Source organism: Lissotriton helveticus, chromosome 7 (genome assembly GCF_964261635.1).
Source record: "Lissotriton helveticus chromosome 7, aLisHel1.1, whole genome shotgun sequence".
NCBI classification, from domain to species: Eukaryota; Metazoa; Chordata; class Amphibia; order Caudata; family Salamandridae; genus Lissotriton; species Lissotriton helveticus.
In genome coordinates this window covers 1,306,287,890-1,306,306,986 of record NC_136068.1, presented here as the reverse complement: position 1 = coordinate 1,306,306,986, position 19,097 = coordinate 1,306,287,890, and the positions used below count along the sequence as shown (strand labels likewise).

At 49.0% G+C, this 19,097-nt stretch overlaps 1 protein-coding gene and 1 pseudogene across 1 annotated transcript in view; one reads left to right on the top strand and one right to left on the bottom strand.

The window, feature by feature from the left end:
• The window catches only part of UBE2O (ubiquitin conjugating enzyme E2 O), a 736,961-nt gene that overhangs the window by 42,789 nt on the left and 675,075 nt on the right, over positions 1–19,097 (top strand). The gene's annotated exons all lie outside the window — the stretch shown is intronic.
• Positions 17,162–18,638, bottom strand: LOC144767325 (NALCN channel auxiliary factor 1 pseudogene; annotated as a pseudogene).

Genomic DNA, 19,097 nt, shown 5'->3' with positions numbered 1-19,097 from the left:
CCGACAGAAAATTGGTATGCCCTCGAGGTCTCCGTCCGTCCAGAGGCTTGGAGAACAAGCATTGGCATAGCTAGTAGGTCCAGCCTTTGGGACCTTAAGTATTTAGTTATGCAACAGGTCGCACCTTTGGGACCTATCGGCTATGCCAAGGCTTGTTTAAAAGAGTCATCTGTTCGTCCTTAGGAGCAGTGATTGACAGCCCTTCTAATCATAGCCTAATTGCACCTTCCACCAGCTGTCTAAAATTACAGACATCAACAAAATATTCCCTTGCCCTCAGGTGGCATGCAAAACTATTTGGCCAAGCATGCTCATGTCCTCTCATAATGAGCATGAATTACAGTGGATTCAGAGAGCTCGGACCTTTCAAAACCCAAGTCATTGGAGAGAACTTTGTCACTGCCCGAACAACGGAGAAGATTCGAGACCAAAGGACCGGCAGAGTTTTTCTGATGAGAGGAGCCTGGTCAAGGTACACACACCATGAGACTCAGACCTGGTACAGATAGCAGTCTGTCGCAGAGCCGATCATGAAGGGGCGAGAAGACCGGGGAAGAGAGCAACGTTGTGAAATGACCTGCCATGTAGATGCCTTAGGGGCTTCCTGGGTAAAAAAACTAGGAGCAGTCTGATATGGATATGGGTGGGGGTGGGGGTTGGCAGGGGGAACAAGGTTATACACCGCCATTTCTATTTTGGAAAAAGCCTATAGTTGCGCTGCATCACTAGTGACGGTTTTGGTGATATCAGTTCCTTTCCCCCACTCCTTTTCCTTAAATAATAATAATAAGAAGAACAAGTATTGGCATAGAGTGCGTGAGCAAAAAGGAGACGGAGAGGGCAGAGCAAATGAGTGGCCGCACTTCATGAAACATGAAGCGGAGAGATTGTGAGAGAGGGGGAGCAGGAGGTGAGTCCGCGAGTGGTGTGCGCGCCCGCGCTTAGGAGAGCCTTCTTCACTTTTCAATCACTGCACTCGTGCTCGTGTGGCGCCACTGCTCGCTCGCTCCCTCAAGGTGGATGCCGCCACAAGCATGTTTGCAGTCCTTGAAAAGTGAAGACCGATGGCTAAAGGTCCTCCTAGAGCAGCTCATGCGCGCTGCCTAGGCGAGACCTAAAAAACGAGGGCCTGCGGTGACTGCCACTCGGAGCCTCACAGGAAACAGCATTGCAAATGGCAGTTGTAATTGGCGCAGCTTCTTTTTTACAGCTCTGAAGGAGGCTCTGTTCTGTTAACCTTCTCTTGTGAAGTCCGGAAAAATAATGACTGCACTATTATCGATCTGCAATCTTTGGTGTGCCTGTAATATATGGTCTCTCTCTCTAAAATGTAGCCGATGCGCTACTAGCGGACGAGGAGGGGCCCCAGGTTTGGCCGGTCTTGCCGGGACCCTTTGGGCTGTCATTAGGGTATAGAAGGATGACAGTCCCTCTGGGGCTACCTCTGCTCGGAGCAAGTCTTCTAAGAAGCACACTATGTTCTCGCCCTCTGCATTTTTCGGTACTCCAATGACTTGGATATTGTCTGGCGGGATCTCCCCTCACTATCTTTGGCTCTTACTTCCAGCACTTTTACTTTAGTTTCAAGCTCTGTCGATGACTTCTTCATCGCTGTTACCTTCTCTGGTAAGCCACCTAGTTCTTTTTCCGAATTCAGTACCCGGTCCTTGAGCTTCTGATGATCATCCTTTAGCAGATTTAAGTCTGTCCTTAGCGCATCTTTTTTTCCTCCTAGGGCCTCCCTAGATGCTGTGATCGCCTGCATAACATCCGTTAGTGTAGACTTTCCGGGGAGCCAAGGTACTTCTGGATTCCTGCACCTCCTCATCTTCATCTGTCTGAGCGTCAGTGGTCTCAACATTAAGGACCATGTATCCTCTCTTCTTCAGGGATCATCTTGGGGAAGCTCTGCCCACTTTTCTTTGGTTCTTAGGTAGTCGGTGCAGGATAGGAGAGAATCCTGGTAGATTGCCACAGAGGACTGACTTTATCTCGACTCCAGGTTTCCCCTGCTTGTTGTACCCTCTGATGCCATCAGACTCACTCCGGGGAGTCATCACTCTTGTGTCGCTGACTCTGCCCCGGGTTATGAGCACCTAAGGCGTCCCTAGCTGTGTGCTCCACTAAGTGCCCGCTCCGGTGTCCGCAGAACCCTGGACAGTTGGTGACTCCTATGAGTAATCAGTCTCGCCGTTGCTGGCCCGTCTGCCCAAGAATGGTTGCCAGTGTGCCCCACCTCCGCAGAGGACTGGCTCGCATGCAGGGCCCTCATAAGCCTCCTCCAAGGACAGCACTGCTTCTGACCCCCAAGGTAATCTTCCGGCACGGAGTCTCTTATGTGGGCAAGTGTTGGGCTCACCTGGGCTTGTTCATGTCGCTTCTGTGCGCTAGGCCGCAGCCTCCAGATTACTGGGCTGGGTGTGCAGTCCCTTGGCGCAGGTGCCCTCGCCGTACCACCTCTGGCCGGTCTGACAGTCCAGCTGCTTATTGCCGAGGGTGCACAGGCTCCAGTGCTCCTCTCTATCTTCCCCAGTCAGGGCTCTGTCGCTGAGTGAAATGCCCGTCAGTACCAGGGGGGTGCCGTTCTCCAGACTGGCTGCGTCCGGTTCGCTTGGCGTCCTTCTCAGTGGGTGCCCCCTGCTGGCAGTTCCACCGCGTCTCTACAGGCCAGGGGCGGGAGCCGGATCGCCTTCCTGCCGGGCTCCTGCCCAGCCCGCTGCTCCCGGACTCACTCTACTCATTGGAGGCGCATAGTCTTCTCTTGCGGGGGTGAGGCACTCAGTCACTCCGTTGTTGATAGCCTCTCGGCTGGTCAGGTTTGTAGCAGATGGCACTCTAGTGTCCGGACGCCATTTTGTGGCCGATGCCGCTCTCCCAACTCGATGCAATCTCCACAGATTTGGTCGTTCCGGAGGCAATACACGGCTCGCCTCAACGCACCAGGGTCTCTGGTCCGCAGATCTGTTTTCAGGTCTGTGACCGGGGTTCAGGGTTTACGATTTGGGGACAATGGTGGACAGAGCTCTGCAATCCTCGTCCTCCTACATCAGCTGCAAACCATGCCCCTTCTGTGTCAGTTATTCATATTAGATCATGCAAGTTGGACTCTTATTTCTACACAAGCCATTTTATCAGAAGAACAAATAAATGTTCCATTTAAAACACAAAAACAACATGTGATGGACAGAATGCAGAACAATGTCATACATTCACCCCAGTACAGAGCTCTGGGCCTAAATCCATCGTTTTTTTGCTCCCCATGCCATTCCAGTTTGAACCCAGCATATGCAAATCAGTCTTGACCCTGTGCCCCATGGGAACCGTCCAGCCCAAACTGCCAAGCCAGGTCCTCCCTGGACTGGAAACAAGCATCCAAGGACCGGTTTCGGGCTTTCAGCCCTCATCACCCTGGATAGCTTGATTCCAGTGGCATGGAGAGCACGAGACTCACGTCTGAGCATACCCGTCCCACTCGGGGTGACAATTGCAAAAACAGGTGATGGACAGAATGCAGAACAATGTCATACATTCACCCCAGTACAGAGATCTGGGCCTAAATCCATCGTTTTTTTGCTCACCGTGCCATTCCAGTTTGAACCCAGCCATATGCAAATCAGTCTTGACCCTGTGCCCCATGGCAACAGTCTAGCCAGGCCCTCCCTGGACTGGAAACAAGCATCCAAGGACCAGTTTCGGGCTTTCAGCCCTCATCAGCCTGGACAGCTTGATACATTTAAAACACAGCCATTCATGTCATAAATATGGGCTTGCACACTGTCCTGTTTCTACAAAGTAGCTGTGTGTCGTTTTATATTGGTCACATGTAGCACACAGGAATTTGAGCTGCTTTGTGCTGCCTTCGGTAGTAGGGGATCTCTGTTATAGTCATAATCTAGTGAATAGTCCCGCCCATGTGCGTGGACCCCGGAGCAATCAAAAACAATCTCTTAAATTGTCGAAAAAATGCAGACCTGCACAGACACTTAAGAGAGAATTAAAGACAGATAATGCAGCCTATAACACAGGCTACACTGTCCAGTACTTCAACTAGAAATTCCACCCAAAAAAAATCCACAAAACAGCAAAGCCTGTACAGATTTCCCTTGCTTCAGCAGCAAAAACCCTCTGGAATGATAGAGAGGAGGATCTGGACAGACAAGCCCCATAGGCTGCCATTATGTGGCTCAGAACAGGATACTGTGCCTTTAAGAGAACTTTCCAGAACTTCACAGTATCCCAGAATGCACTGCAGGTCCCTTTTACTTTCAGTTCTTTTTTCCGGCTCCTGCAAGCAGGACCCTGGAGCATTGAGCTCTCCCTTTTCAAGGGTTTATTGGTGATTTTTCACTATTAATTTTGTTTTGAGTGCTTCTAAAGTACTTTAGTGCTGTTCTTCTTGGTTTTTGCTCCTTTTTGATGTCAAATATGCCTGCATTATTTGCCAAATGCCCGGAGTGCTCCAGGAAGAAGGCCAAATCGGATTCCCATGAGGTGTGTATCCTCTGCCTTCCCTCTTCCCATGTCCCAGAGGAGTGAGAGATTTGTCAAGGCTTCTCTGGCAGGAGGAGATCAGGCTTCAGGGACTCGAGGAAAGAAGGCTGAAGGCACAAGGTGGGTCTGGAGGGGCTCCTTCTGCCCATGCTGAGGCCTCTGGGGGGCTTCCTAGGGGCAGGAAGACCAGCAAACGTGCCCACTCTCCGTCTGAGTCGAATGCTGCGACCACGACGTCGAGAGGAATGACTACGGTCTGTTCCCCGTCCCCCCCAGGGCTCTGGGGCGAAGCACCGTCTGCGCTCGACGTCGAGGGATGTGCACAGACCGCCGTCTCCGGTGACGATTTCGTCGGTCTCGACGTCGAGTGATCGACGTCGGCGCTCGCCGTCGAAGCGACACCGCCGTTCGCCGTCGGCGAAGAGGAGGAGAACATCGTCGTCGAGGGGATCCTCGTCGTCGAGGAGTGGTCCGCCGTCTAAGCGGAAGAGGTCGAGGTCGCCGTCGAGGCGCAAGAGGTCGCCGTCTAGGTGCAAGAGGTCATCGTCGAGGCGCAAGAGGTCGCCGGCGGTTGAGATCGCCGTCAAGACACGAGAGATCGAAGAAGCGGGAGAGGAGGCCTGATGCCATGGGAGGCTCTCCGACGTACCAGGCTGGTGGTGGATCACCGGGCTCGGTGTATTCAGAGGTGTATACGCCTGCGCAGGTTACGCCTCTGCCGCCATTGCCGAGGGGTCCCCCTCCGAGGATTCCTACCCCTCCTCCTTTGCCTCCGATTCCGCAAACCGTTCCTCAACCTCAGGTGCCAATGAAGCCTCCTCCGGTTCCTCCGAGGTCGTTTTCATTGCCCAGGTTTCCGACTCCTCCCAAGGGGACTCCGAAGCCGCAGGCCCTGGCTAAACCTAAGACGCCCGCGCCGGTGGAACCAGCGGATCGCCCGAGGCCTAGGAAGTAAAGATCACGCTCCGGACGGAGAGGAAGATCTAGTAGTCGGCGCAGATCCTCCACTAGATCTAGGCGCCGCCATAGGAGGCGAGGATCCAGGTCCCGCACTGACTCCTCCAGGACACGATCCTATTCGCCGACCTTGTCGGATTCCCCGGGGACAAGGGTGTCTCCGGTGGACGACATTAGCACGTTCCAGGAGGTTCTCCTGAGGGGGGCGACTAAGTTGGGCATCACGGTGACGGCTCCTATACCTACGACGTCCGTGATATTTGAGACTCTTCACAAGAAGCATCTGTCTCGCCCTTTGCTGCCACTAGTGCCAGGTTTGGTGGAACTAGCGGAGGAGCTGTTCCTTACGCCAGCGGTGGTGAAGGCCGCTCCCTCCCGACTTCTGAAGAAGTACAGGGCCCCGGATTCGGACCCGGCATTCCTGCGAATGGATCCAGTACCAGATTCCGTTATAGTGACGGCGGCCAGAAAGTTACACTCTACCTCCCCGTCCTCCACCGTGCCGCCTGACAAGGAAAGCCGATGGATCGACTCGGCTGGGAGGAAGGCTTGTGGGACTGCTTCCACTACTATGAAATCCTCCAGTGATTCGGCCTTGCTGGGGCGGTACGACCGTGCCCTGTGGTATTCCCTGCAACAGTTCACGGAACTTCTGCCGCGAGACAAGAGGGAGGACTTCCTAGAGATCCTTAAGGAAGGGATGCTGGTTTCAAACCAGGTCATCAGCGCGGCTGCGGATATCTCTCTCTTGGGGGCCCATGGTTACTGTCATGGGATCAACCAGCGCCGTCATGCTTGGCTCAGACTCACGTCACTCAAGCCGGAGGCCCAGCAGCGGGTGGCCAATCTACCGTTTTCAGGAGAGACTCTGTTTGGAAAACATGCCGATGATGAGATGGCCCGCATGAAGGCGGAGGCCGAGACCCTGACTGCAGTGGGCTTGGAGAAGCCCAAAGAAAAGAAGCCCTACCGACCGTTCCAGAGACGGTTCGGTGCACAGGGCAGAGGGCGAGGACAGTCTCCGGGACAGCAGCAACAACAGCAGCAGTTCCGGAGACCCTTCCAGAAGCGCCAGAAGGGTAGAGGTGGACAGCAGTCCTCTACAGCTAACAAAGGCCTGGCCGGGTCTCGACCCTGAGCGGTTACTTCCCCTTCATCCGTTACCCGCTCCGGTGGGGGGGAAGCGTTCAATTTTTTCTGGCAGAGTGGAGAAAAATTACTCAGGACAAGGGGGTGCTGAATATTGTTTGCAATGGATACAGTCTTCGGTTCACCAGCCCTCCTCCATCGATTCCTCCGGTCAGCTCGCAGTATCAACTGCGCGAGCTCCAGGCGGAGGCCGATATCCTGTTAAGGAAAAGGGCGTTAGAAGACGTACCTCTATCTCAAAGAGGAAGAGGTCTGTACTCCCGGTTCTTTCTGGTCTGCAAGAAGGACAAGAACGAGTTCAGGCCCATTCTGGACTTGCGACAGGCAAACAAGTGGATTCGCAGAGAAAAGTTTCGCATGCTGTCGTTGCATCAGATTTATCCTCAGTTGCAACAGGGAGACTGGCTATGTGCATAGGATGCGTACTTCCATGTGCCCATTGCACAGAAACACAGGAAGTTCCTGCGATTTCTAGTCGGCACCAATCACTATCAGTACACGGTACTTCCCTTCGGGCTGAAGTCCGCGCCCAGGACTTTCTCGAAGTGCATGGCAGTGGTAGCGGCACACCTGAGGAAGAACAAGGTGTTTGTCTACCCGTACCTGGACGATTGGTTGATCAAGGCCTCCTCCTTCTCGGAAGCTCAAGCGCACTTCCGGAAGACGTGCGTTCTTTTGAACAAGCTGGGGTTGCACATCAACATGTCCAAGTCTGTCCCGACTCCGGTCCAGTGCATTCAGTACTTGGGGGCCACCATCGATACGATGTCTGCAAGCGTGTCTCCTTCGTAGGAGCGACGATTATCACTCCTTCGGAAGGCTCAGGCTCTTATGACCACTCTATCTACAACAGTGAGGATGGGGTCTTCTCTACTGGGGTCGATGGCCTCTTGTATCTTCCTGACGCCACATGTGCGGCTGCACATGAGACCGCTGCAGGAGTGCTCGGAGGATCAGTGGGACCAGAGGAGAGGATCTTGGGACGACAAGATACGACTGTCTCTGCATGCTCTTCAGTCTCTGAAGTGGTGGTGTTCAGCGGAGAATCTCCTCAGAGGGGTTCCCTTCCACAAGGACATTCCCACTCAGACTATCATGACGGATGCTTCTCTCCAGGGCTGGGGAGCGCACTCCGGAGACTTACAGATTCAAGGGACGTGGTCCCCGACAGAGTCCACGTACCACATCAATTTCCTGGAACTCAGAGCTGTTCACTTGGCACTGAAGGCCTTTCACCCGTCCTTCCAGACCAACTCTCTGCTTGTACAGACGGACAATACGACCACGATGTATTACCTCAACAAGCAGGGGGGCTCGAGATCACGCACCCTGTCGCAGGAGGCTCAGGTGATCTGGCACTGGCTTCTGGCCCGAGGACTGACAATAACGGCTACCCATCTGCCAGGTGTGCAGAATGTTCAGGCAGACGCACTGAGCAGACTGATTCAGGAAAACCACGAATGGGTCTTCAACGAAGAAGTACTAGGAGAAGTCTTCGCAAGGTGGGGGACTCCAGACATAGATCTGTTCGCCACCACAGAAAACAGCAAATGCCGAGACTTCGCCTCCAGGTACTACCAGCCAGGGATGCTGGGGAATGCGTTATGGATCAACTGGTCGAACAGCTTTCTGTACGCTTTTCCACCCCTTCCCCTGATTCCGACGGTTCTCATCAAGCTGTCCCAGTCCAGGGCGCGGATGATACTGATTGCCCCGGAATGGCCCAGGCAGTGGTGGTTCACGGACCTGCTTCACCGGTCTCTCCTTCCTCACATGAAGCTGCCGTGCAGGCCGGACCTACTCTCGAAGTTCGGGGGAAGATGTTGCACCCCAACCTCTCGTCTTTGAGTTTGGCGGCATGGCTCCTGAGATAGTGCAATATGGCCATCTTAATCTCCCGGAAGATTGCATGGACATACTGAAGGAGGCTAAGCGACCTTCCACTAGGACTTCTTATGCTTACAAGTGGAAGAGGTTTTGCATCTGGTGCAAGTCCAAGAACTATGATCCGACGACATGTAAGGAAGATGTCATCCTGCCATATCTTCTACATCTGGCGCAGTCTGGCCTCCATGTCCATTCCGTTAAGGTTCATCTGGCTGCTTTGACTGCCTACAGGAAATGCCCTTCACAGACTTCCTTCTTCCAGATCCCTGTGATCAAAGACTTTTTGGAAGGCTTGAAGAAAGTGTTCCCTCCTGTCAGGCTTCCTTCGCCTTCATGGGAATTGAATGTGGTGCTGTCCAGATTGATGAAGGAGCCTTTTGAACCTATTCATAAGGCTTCGTTGCAGCACCTGTCCTGGAAGGCGGCGTTCCTCGTGGCCATTACATCAGCCCGCAGGGTGAGTGAAACTCAGGCGTTGTGTTGCCAAGAACCTTGTACTGTATTTCATGCTGCTAAGGTTGTTATGCGTACTTACCCTAAATTTCTTCCCAAGGTTATTTCTGATTTTCATGTCAACCAGACTATAACTTTGACTACGTTTTTTCAGAATCCTTCATCTCCAGCAGAAAGGTCTTTGCATTCCCTGGATGTGCGGAGGGTGTTGAAATTTTATCTGGATAAAACCAAAGATATTCGTAGGTCGGACCAATTGTTTATCAATTATGGATCAGTCAGGACAGGTCTTGCTACCTCTAAGCAGTCCATCTCGAGGTGGATTGTGTCCTGCATACAATTGTGTTACCAAAAAGCTAATCAGACCTTAGGAGGTAAACCTAAGGCTCATTCCACCAGGGGCAAAGCTGCCACGACTGCTTTGCTCCGTAATGTTCCAATTGCAGAAATCTGCAAGGCGGCCACTTGGAAGTCGGTCCATACCTTTGCTAAGCATTACTGCCTGGACACTGATGCCAGAGCAGACGCTCAGGTTGGGCAGGCTTCGCTGCGAAATCTGTTTGCACAATAGTGGTGTTATTTCTCGTTTCTCCACCGCCGCTTTGGTGTGTCTATTCACTAGATTATGACTATACACAGAGATCCCCTACCACAGAAGGAGTAGTTTCTGTCCTGTAACTCCAGTTCTGTAGTAGGGGAATCTCTGTTATAGTCATAAGCGCCCGCTCTCCTCCCCGGTGGAGAGAGAGATGTTCTTGTAAGGAATGCTACAGGTCTGGCGTGTTACGCCTTAAAAAAAACTGAAAGTAAAAGGGACCTGCAATGCATTCTGGGATACTGTGAAGTTCTGGAAAGTTCCCTTAAAGGCACAGTATCCAATTCTGAGCCACATAATGGCAGCCTATGGGGCTTGTCTGTCCAGATCCTCCTCTCTATCATTCCAGAGGGTTTTTGCTGCTGAAGCAAGGGAAATCTGTACAGGCTTTGCTGTTTTGTGGATTTTTTTGGGTGGAATTTCTAGTTGAAGTACTGGACAGTGTAGCCTGTGTTATAGGCTGCATTATCTGTCTTTAATTCTCTCTTAAGTGTCTGTGCAGGTCTGCAGTTTTTCGACACTTTAAACTTGGATGCTGTGGCTTGACCAACGATTTCATGTAATTTCCATTGAAATGAATGGGCACTCCATGACGAGTTACCCTTGTCATTAGCATCCAAGTGGTTAGCAAACTGACTTGAATCCTCATTTATTGTTGGCCGGGCGTACAAAGTGATCATTTGGTGGAATGGCCATTACCAAAATTGCACAATGTCTGGGAGGGGGGAGAAAGAGAATAGAAGGGAAGAATGAGGCAATACCACTGGACAATCATGTTTGCTTCTGATGTGATGCCCACTACATGCTTGAGTATTTCCGACGTGTCTTAGAACAAGTAAGCTACTCCAGTTTTTTATTTCCCAAGATGTTCCTCACATGGGTGGAAAGATCGGAGACTGTGGTTTCTAAGGCGATCTACGGTGATGGCTTCTGTGGGTCGGAATCCAACCAATAGAGGTTTTCTGAACACAATAAACCACGGTCACGTGGCTTGTATATTGCGGATTTGAGTAGAATCATGGCTGCCTCAGCACTTCGCTCTCCCACGAAAGCTTCAAGCCAGCAACGAGGCTTACAGGCACTCGACAGGCACTGTAAAGGTACATGATATCCAAGTGAATGCACTTTTGTTATTGTTAATATTGTCTGCTGTGACTCACTTCTTAGCGTGCACGTGCAGCCAGCACGGATTACCTTTTCTGTAATTTATGGGAGTATGCATAATTGCCATCTGGGTTTATTAGGCACAAATTGAACTTCAGCTTCCTTCCTATAGGCAGAGCAGCATTATCAAAAAGGTTAGTCAGCAAGGCCGTTCTATTTTAAATCGTCGTACCTAAGACGCCGTAGCGTACTCAGTTGGAGAAGTTACCAGCTCTGTGTTTTTGCTTTGCATTCTGGTATTCGCAGTCCTGTTGTGATCATGACTAGGACTCTTATATTGCAGAGAAAGCAATTGGGAACTCTCCGGTGTAGATCGTATAGGTTTACTTGTGAACTTCCACGTATTGTTAAAGCCAAGGTGTACCACATGTGTGGTGCAAGTAGTGGTTTCTTGCATCACAGGTTGGGCACACACGTTCTGGCCCGTGCGTACGTGTCAGAAAAGCTGCACTCTTCGGTGTGCCCTTTATGCAGTTCTATATATGCTGCTGTGCTGCGTATGGCGTCCTTGGTGAGCAAAGCTACTGCACACCGAGCATTGCTTAATGAGGTAGTGCAGTGAGAACGGTGGCGCGTGTATCACACCTGCACATGTCCTGTATGTGCGCAAGATTAGTGAAATATTGTGCACGGGTCTTCGGTGGCAGATGTTCACACCCAATGCAATGCATTCTGGATATTGTAGTTCCGATTTACTTTGTCTGAAATGAAATAGTACCTCAATAGAATGCTGTGTAAAAGAAAGGTCAAAATCATTGCGCCATCTTATAAACTTAGATTTAGGAGGGTTCTGCAACTTTCTTGTACAGAAGATATAGCAAGAGTTCCGTTTTTCTTAGAACTATGCGCCTTGTAATCTCACTTAACCCACGACAAAACTAGGACCGCCATCCCTAGAATGCTAAGGAAACACCAAGACTAGGCTTTCGAGTTATTCATGGGGCTTGGCAGCTTTGTAACACCTCTGCAAATGGTTTTGCTTCAAGAGCGTTGTAACTTGCCCAGCTTTAAGAAATGCCTCGAAAAATTACCTATATGCTGGGGAGAGTAAGCGCTGCACATTCACATAGCTTCCACAATTAAATATATAAATAGGGAAAAAAACAGACATGAAGCGTATGCATGAGATAGATAAATCCATTTACAGATGGATTTGCAGTTTAATTTTGAGCACTGAGTTGCAGACTGGCCAGGACGTTGCAGCATACAGTGAGCTGTGGGTCCATATTGACCGATCTATGTAACTTCCTACTATGTTTCTAAAGTAGCATTTGGTTTGCATTTTCTGCATCTCCAAATATGGCAATTTCCTTTGTTTATCTTGAGCACGATGCAAAAGTATGGAACACAACGTGCACCGAATTAAGATGGTCATTCGCACACCTACGTGGGCCGGCATTACTGCCGCTTTATTCACATGCGGCAGATTAAAGATGGGCGATCCACTGAAAGTTCAAGCCTGGCTCTGGATCAACTCGAGCTCATGTTGGAACCTCGAGCCCATGACGAGCTGAACTTTAATGGGTCTTCTGCCTGCCCCCCTTGGCTCTACTCCGATTGTGGCTTACTGGCCCAAGCTTCCGACTTTGGAGCTGGGTAACAAGGTTGGAGTTTCAGCTTTGGCTCAACATACTGCGATTCTGGGAAAACCACTTAATCTCCCCATGCATGAAAAATTGAATCTGACATTGTGTAATATAATCTGTGTTTATGTAAAGCGCTGCAATAGCTTCCAGTAGAGTTCCCTGGTATATACAAGTTGCAGAAAAATGCACAGAGAGGTAAACAAAGCATGACATAAGCATTGGCATAGCCAATAGTTCTTGCATTTGGGACCTTATAAGTGTTTAGTTATCCAGTACAATATGCTTGGTGCAACAACATTAAATGTTGCATGGCTAAACCCTTATAAGGTCCTAAAGGCGAAAAACCTATTGGCCATACCAATGCTTGTTTTTAATGTCAGGCACATTTGTATTCCCCCATGTTAGTAAGGAGCATGCGGCAGTTGGTCCTACCACTTTAGCCATTGGCTAACTACACTGTGAGTGATGACATTTGGCCTTTTCACAAGGAGCACACCCATACGCAAAGTAGTTGGCGATGTGTCATTTTTGAGACCTAAAAAAATATTTTGGCTGTTTTGCTAATATTTTTATATTTTTTTTAAATATTGATGGGGGCCCAGCAGCTTCGCTAGCAATAAAGGTTTGCAGAACCTAAACTAGCATTAGCAAAGCCAAAAGGCTGGTAACCATCGCTAGACCTATTAGCTTTGCCATTACTTGTTTTAAATCATTCCAAGGTGGCAGCCATGCATGCATGCACGCACAGTGGCCACCTTGGAATGGCTTCATTTTCAGTGGCTGCCACCGATGTTTGGGTACCCACAGAGACCATTGTGAAAGTGTGTGTGTGTGTGTGTGTCTGTGTCTGTCTGTCTTTCCCTGATGAGGCGTTGAATCGCTTTATCGGCCAGTAGCACGCTACTCCAAAGTGAATTAGTTTACTGAAAATATTAAAGTACTTTGAGTGGTGGATATGTTAGTCAGTTATTTGGATTGAGAAGGATAGTGGACGGATAGAATAGGTTAAAATGTTTGTATTTATATAGCGCTTGCTACCCTTGATGGGGTGTTGAAGCACTTTTTCGGCGAGAGGGTGAGTTAATCCTTTCACGATGGTTTGCGTTACCTGCATGCACAGCAGCCATATGGGGTAAAGGAAGAAGCAAAAAACTAACAGGTGAGACACTGAATGAAGTGCGCACTGTTCACTTAGAACTATCTGTTCTATTGTATCTTCTGCGAAAATTGTATTAAACACATTATACAATCTTCTGTTTTTGATGCGTAAGAGAGAAATAACATTTAGATTCCATTCGTGTTTTACAATCCGAACCAAATATGCAATTAGTTGCAAACTTTACAGAAACAGTGTGTATCATAACATTGATGTAAAGCCCGATGCATTTCGAGACTTTTCGGTCCCTTCCTCAGGGGCAAATCTGCAAAACAAATTTGTAATCCTACATTTGTATGCAAGTTGAATGTAGAGAATCCTGTAGCCCAACAATTGATAGTTGTGTACTCAGATGCTAATGCATAATGTGAAGTGAGCCCAGAAAAGAAACATTTTAAAATAACAAAAACTTGCGCGGAATTGTATAGGTGGGAATAATATCTAAAGGGTGTTCAGGCCAGCATAGTGAGTGTTAATAACCAAGATCAATAAAGTTCTGTGAAGTACATAGACAAAATCTGGAAGTGATGTTAACCCTCGTGGCCTCATCACCTGGAATAATCAATGGAATACTGAGAAGACTATTCACAATTAAACGAAAAAAAGCGTACCTGTATTTTGATCAATCTAAGAATGAAGACAACAAACAGATTTGGGTAAAGGGACAATCAGGATAGCAAGAAAAGAATGGACGTCTCTATTACTGCAGTCCACTAGAACCAAGAAAGATACACCGACATTCGCGTCCAAATACTCAACATGTTTTAACCAAATAAAGAGAATACTTAACAATAGATGGGAACTTCTTCACAATTAACCAGATTTCATGGTACTGTTTAACACTAAACCGACATTTACCTACACCAGAGGCAAGAATCTACAAGAATTGATGACCACTCTTGGAAAACTTCAGTAACCACGAGATAAAACGGCACGTCCAAATGCTTTAACTGCTTTCATTGCAACAACATAGTAGTGGGGGATACTTTAACACACCCTATCTCTGGTAAGAAGATAAAGTTAAGACATACTTCAGATTGCAACTCGACTAATATTATCTATTGTTTGAAATGTCCATGTGGGAAGGCATACATAGCAAAACTGAACGGAAATTCAAACTAAGACTAACTGAACATAAACGATTCAGAAAAGGGGGTGGTGATGAACAGAGTGTCTGAATTAAGCAGACCACTCTTACCCAGTCCAAAGATCAGGGCTTGATCCATCACCGTTATTTAGCTCACTGCCCCATCCCAGCTCAGAACCTGGCTATATGCAAATTAGTCTGTCCCTGGCCCAGTGCATCATGGGAACAGGGCAGACCAAACTACCAAGCCAATTCTTCACCAGAAAGGATACAAGCTACCGGGGACCGGTTTCTGGCATTTCAGCCTCGTCGGCCCGGCTTGCTTGAATCCTGATGGAGCAGTGAGCAAGGAACTCATGTCTGAGTATACCCTGCCACACCTATAGTGGCCAAAAACGATTCAGAAAAGGGGGTGGTGATGAACAGAGTGTCTGAATTAAGCAGACCACTCTTACCCAGTCCAAAGATCAGGGCTTGATCCAGCGTGGAAGGGTATACTCAGATGTGAGTCCCTTGCTCATTGCACCATCAGGATTCAAGCAAGCCGGGCCGACGACGGCTGAAATGCCAGAAACCGGTCCCCGGAAGCTTGTTTCCTTCCCAGTGTAAGAATTGGCTTGGTAGTTTGGTTTGCCCTGTTCCCATCATGCACTGGGACAGGAACAGACTAATTTGCATATAGCCAGGTTCTGAACTGGGATGGTGCAGTGAGCTAAAAAACGGTGTTGGATCTAGCCCTGATCTCTTGACTGGATGAGAGTATTCTGCTTAATTCAGAAACTCTGTCCATCACCACCCCTTGTTGTTAAATAACTGAACATAAAGGCACCATACGTACAATAAAACATCTAGCGTAGCAGTTCGCTGGCAGGAAGCAAAAGATTACTACAAAATGAAGTGTTTTGGATGGACTTTCTAGAAACTCTAACCCCGAAAGGGTTAAATGATAGAGTAGAGATGAGCTACTTCTTATGATGTATATTGACAACTGTTTAAGGTTATTGCATCCATATTAGAAATGTTTATATGCAACCTGAGCCCACACGCGATGTACTTATTATTTATTTTTTCACATTTATGACTCGTCGTTTCTTCAATCTTTTGCACCTATGGTTCTCTTCCTGTACAATTTCGCATACATTTTTATATTACTAGACAGTGCCCTTGACAGGGCATCTTTTCTAGCACACTCTGTGAGTTTTAGAGCTAACACCAGACTCAGATCACGAGTACTGGGTACATTGACACAAGTCATGTTCTTTCTACTTCTATTAGAGTATTTATTATGGGAACATTATTTGTCCCCTTCTCAGCATTTTTTCATGATTTATCCAGCGATTAGGAAGGTTTATCTCGATTACGTGATTTCATACGTTCCAGTTATTTTCGATTGGGACAGCGTTCAGCAACGTATATTTGTCCATTTTCTACCTTTATTACCAAGAACAAAGCTCTGACGTTTATGTGCCGCGCTCTCAGTGGAAAACCTCAATACAGCTGCGGACGCGCGATATGCACTGATCGCTTTTCCCCACATGGTAAGATTACTATTAACTCCTGGTGTTAAACTTCTTTACCCCAGGCGTAACAAACTTATAGGTTAACGCCTACCGTATTTTTTCCATTTTCAGTTTGCCCAACTGAGTATTCGATTGCCACTGTTCATGATCTAGGTTGGTGAGTGTTTTATTTCACTTCACTCAGTTCCTAACCCACCCGTGTCGTATTTTGATACCCTACCGTGAACATAGGGCATATTTATTTTTCCAGAAACACCAGGTTCTACCGGTCAGAACATTTTTGGAACGCATTCAGGACAACATCGATATTTACAAGGTACAACTACATCTGCATTCCGTTTATACCGCAAACGGCTTGTAGATACACTTATGTGTTTAAACATGGCATCCTCTTTGTGCAGGTTACAGCTTGTTTTTTCAAAATACATGTACACTTTTTTCGTTTCATTGTGAATATTCTTCCTGGTGATGAGGCCACAAGGGTTAACACCACTTCCAGATTTTGTGTATGTACTTCATGGAATTTTATTGATCTCTGTTGTTAACACTCACTATGCTGGCCTGAACACCCTTTAGATCACATTTCCACCTATACAATTCAGGCACGTTTTGGTTATTTCAACATTTTTCTTTTCTGGGCTCACTGCACATTATGCATTCGCATGTGAGTACAACCATCAATTGTTGGGCTACAGGATTCTCTACATTCAACTTGCATTCACATGTATGGTTACAAATTTGTTTTGCAGATTTGCCCCTGAGAAAGGGACTGAAGAGTCCCGAACTGCATCAGGCTTTACTTCAATGTTATGATATAAGCTGTTACTGTAAAGTTTGCAACTAATTGTATATTTGGTTTGGATTGTAAAACACAATTGGAATCTAAATGTTATTTCTCTCTTACTCATCAAAAACAGCAGATTGTATGATGTGTTTAATACAATTTGTTTATGAACAACAATACAGCTAAGATACAACATAACGGAGTTGTGTTCCTTGGCGATATTTTGTTGACTTTACTCAAGCAATTTTTGCAGAAGATGCAATAGAACGGATAGTTTTAAGTGAAAAGTGCGCACTGCATTCAGGGTCTCATCCTGTTCGTTTTTAGGTTAGTCAACAGCACGTGCTGTCAACAATTGCAGCAGTGGTGCACCCTAAGAATAAAATTAATTAAAGAATTAGATTTAACAATTCATTGTAACTAAAACATGCTCTAACCGGGAGTGCTCCACCACCTTTCACATTGGAAATGAATAAGCTCAGCACAGGTGAAGCCGATAGGTGTAATGGACAAGACCCGTTGTGGTAGTGCATTTTTAGGTCGAGCCTAGACGTGCAATCAATGCGAAGCATTGTTTGCTGTCTGCTCGACGACTATTGTTATCCGTTTCTGGGAATGTAGACACGAGTCGGACGCGCGCTTCTCCAGTGTCAGTTTTGTCCGTGTGAGCGCGCCTCTGAGACGCGCTTGCGCAGACGCACATACAGCCACACTCACGCATGCGCACATACACAGCCACACGCATACACAGGCACACACACTGCATACACACACGCACCCCCCCCCTTAAACAGACCGACACACGCACACTCTAACACACACAGACACGCGCGTACACCCACCCCCTCCCTCCCTCCCCCTCCCCCTCCCCCTCCCTCCCCCTCCCTCCCTCCCTCCCTCCCTCCCCCTCCCTCCCCCTCCCTCCCTCCCTCCCTCCCTCCCTCCCTCCCTCCCTCCCTCCCTCCCTCCCTTCCCCTCCCTCCCTCCCTCCCTCCCTCCCTCCCTCCCTTCCCCTCCCTCCCTCCCTCCCTCTCCCTCCCTTCCCCTCCCTCCCTTCCCCTCCCTCCCTCCCTCCCTCCCTCCGTCCTCCCTCCCTCCTTCCTCCCCCCCCTCCCTCCCTCCCTCCCTCCTTCCTCCCCCCCCCCCTCCCTCCCTCCCTCCTTCCCTCCCTCCCTCCCCCCTCCTCTTTCGGTCACGAAGCAGACCATGCCGGACACGGGTGAGTTACGACAATGGCTGCAGTTAAAAGTGTCCGGGTTCGAGAGCTTGGCGAATAGATCCGAAAGTGTGTAGGAATTACAAAAGGAAAGGTAAAAATCGCTTAGTTCCAGGCGGGTGGCCTTACTTGCCGGCCGCACGTTCAATGTCCTACAGACCTAATCAGCATCGTCCACTCTGAAGCACTAATCAGAATACGGGCTAAGGGGTAATCAGAGTTTTCTAGCTGACACACAGGTTCGGTAACATTTCTTAGAAAAATATCCTTTTTGCCTATTGTGTGGTTGCTCTGTGAGGAGTAGCTGGAGGTGGGTGGGAGGAGGTGGGCAGCCGCAGGTGCAGGGGGAGAGGGGCGGCCACCCATCACGGCCAGGGGCCCCTGCTCCTTCTCCCGGGTCCTCGTCAGGTTGCCTCAGCGCAGAACCACAGGTGATCAGATAGCAGGACGGCGAAGAAGAGCAGGGAGGCCAGCGAGAGGCGCCATTTCTGCGCCCTCTCCGAATCCGTGAAGGGCTTCTCGTTTTCCTGCGGTGCGAAACAGATCCGCAGGCTGGCATCGTACTGTCAACACATCCAGACGCCCCTGCCCATATTTTGGGATCGGGCCGACTCCACTGCCAGGGCTACGCTGCTCCCAATGGCTCCACAATATTCATTGGTCCGGGTCTAGGTGGCCACCATCTTTGTCCTGAAACTCTTTTTGGGGGTAGCTGCCTCTTCTACGTCATCCCTGGCACCAAGTGCTCTCTGCCCTGGCGGCTATGCTTCATGCTTGAGGAGGACAGGGAGAGGGTGGGGGATCGCGGGCAAACACATGTCAGTTGCCTCATCATTTCGGCGTTTCCTTGAAATTCCCCCATTTACATAGTGCGGTGGAACGGCGAGGAACAGAGAGGGTCCCCAGGCATGCGTCAATGGAGTGCTGTGACTGGCAGAGAAGGGGATGGTGGGCAACTCCTGTCTTCATTAAAACCCCAACACAGACCAGGAAACCGCGTGCTGGCGAGTTTTGTTCACGCTCACACGCATCAGCTATGACTCTTAGCACCC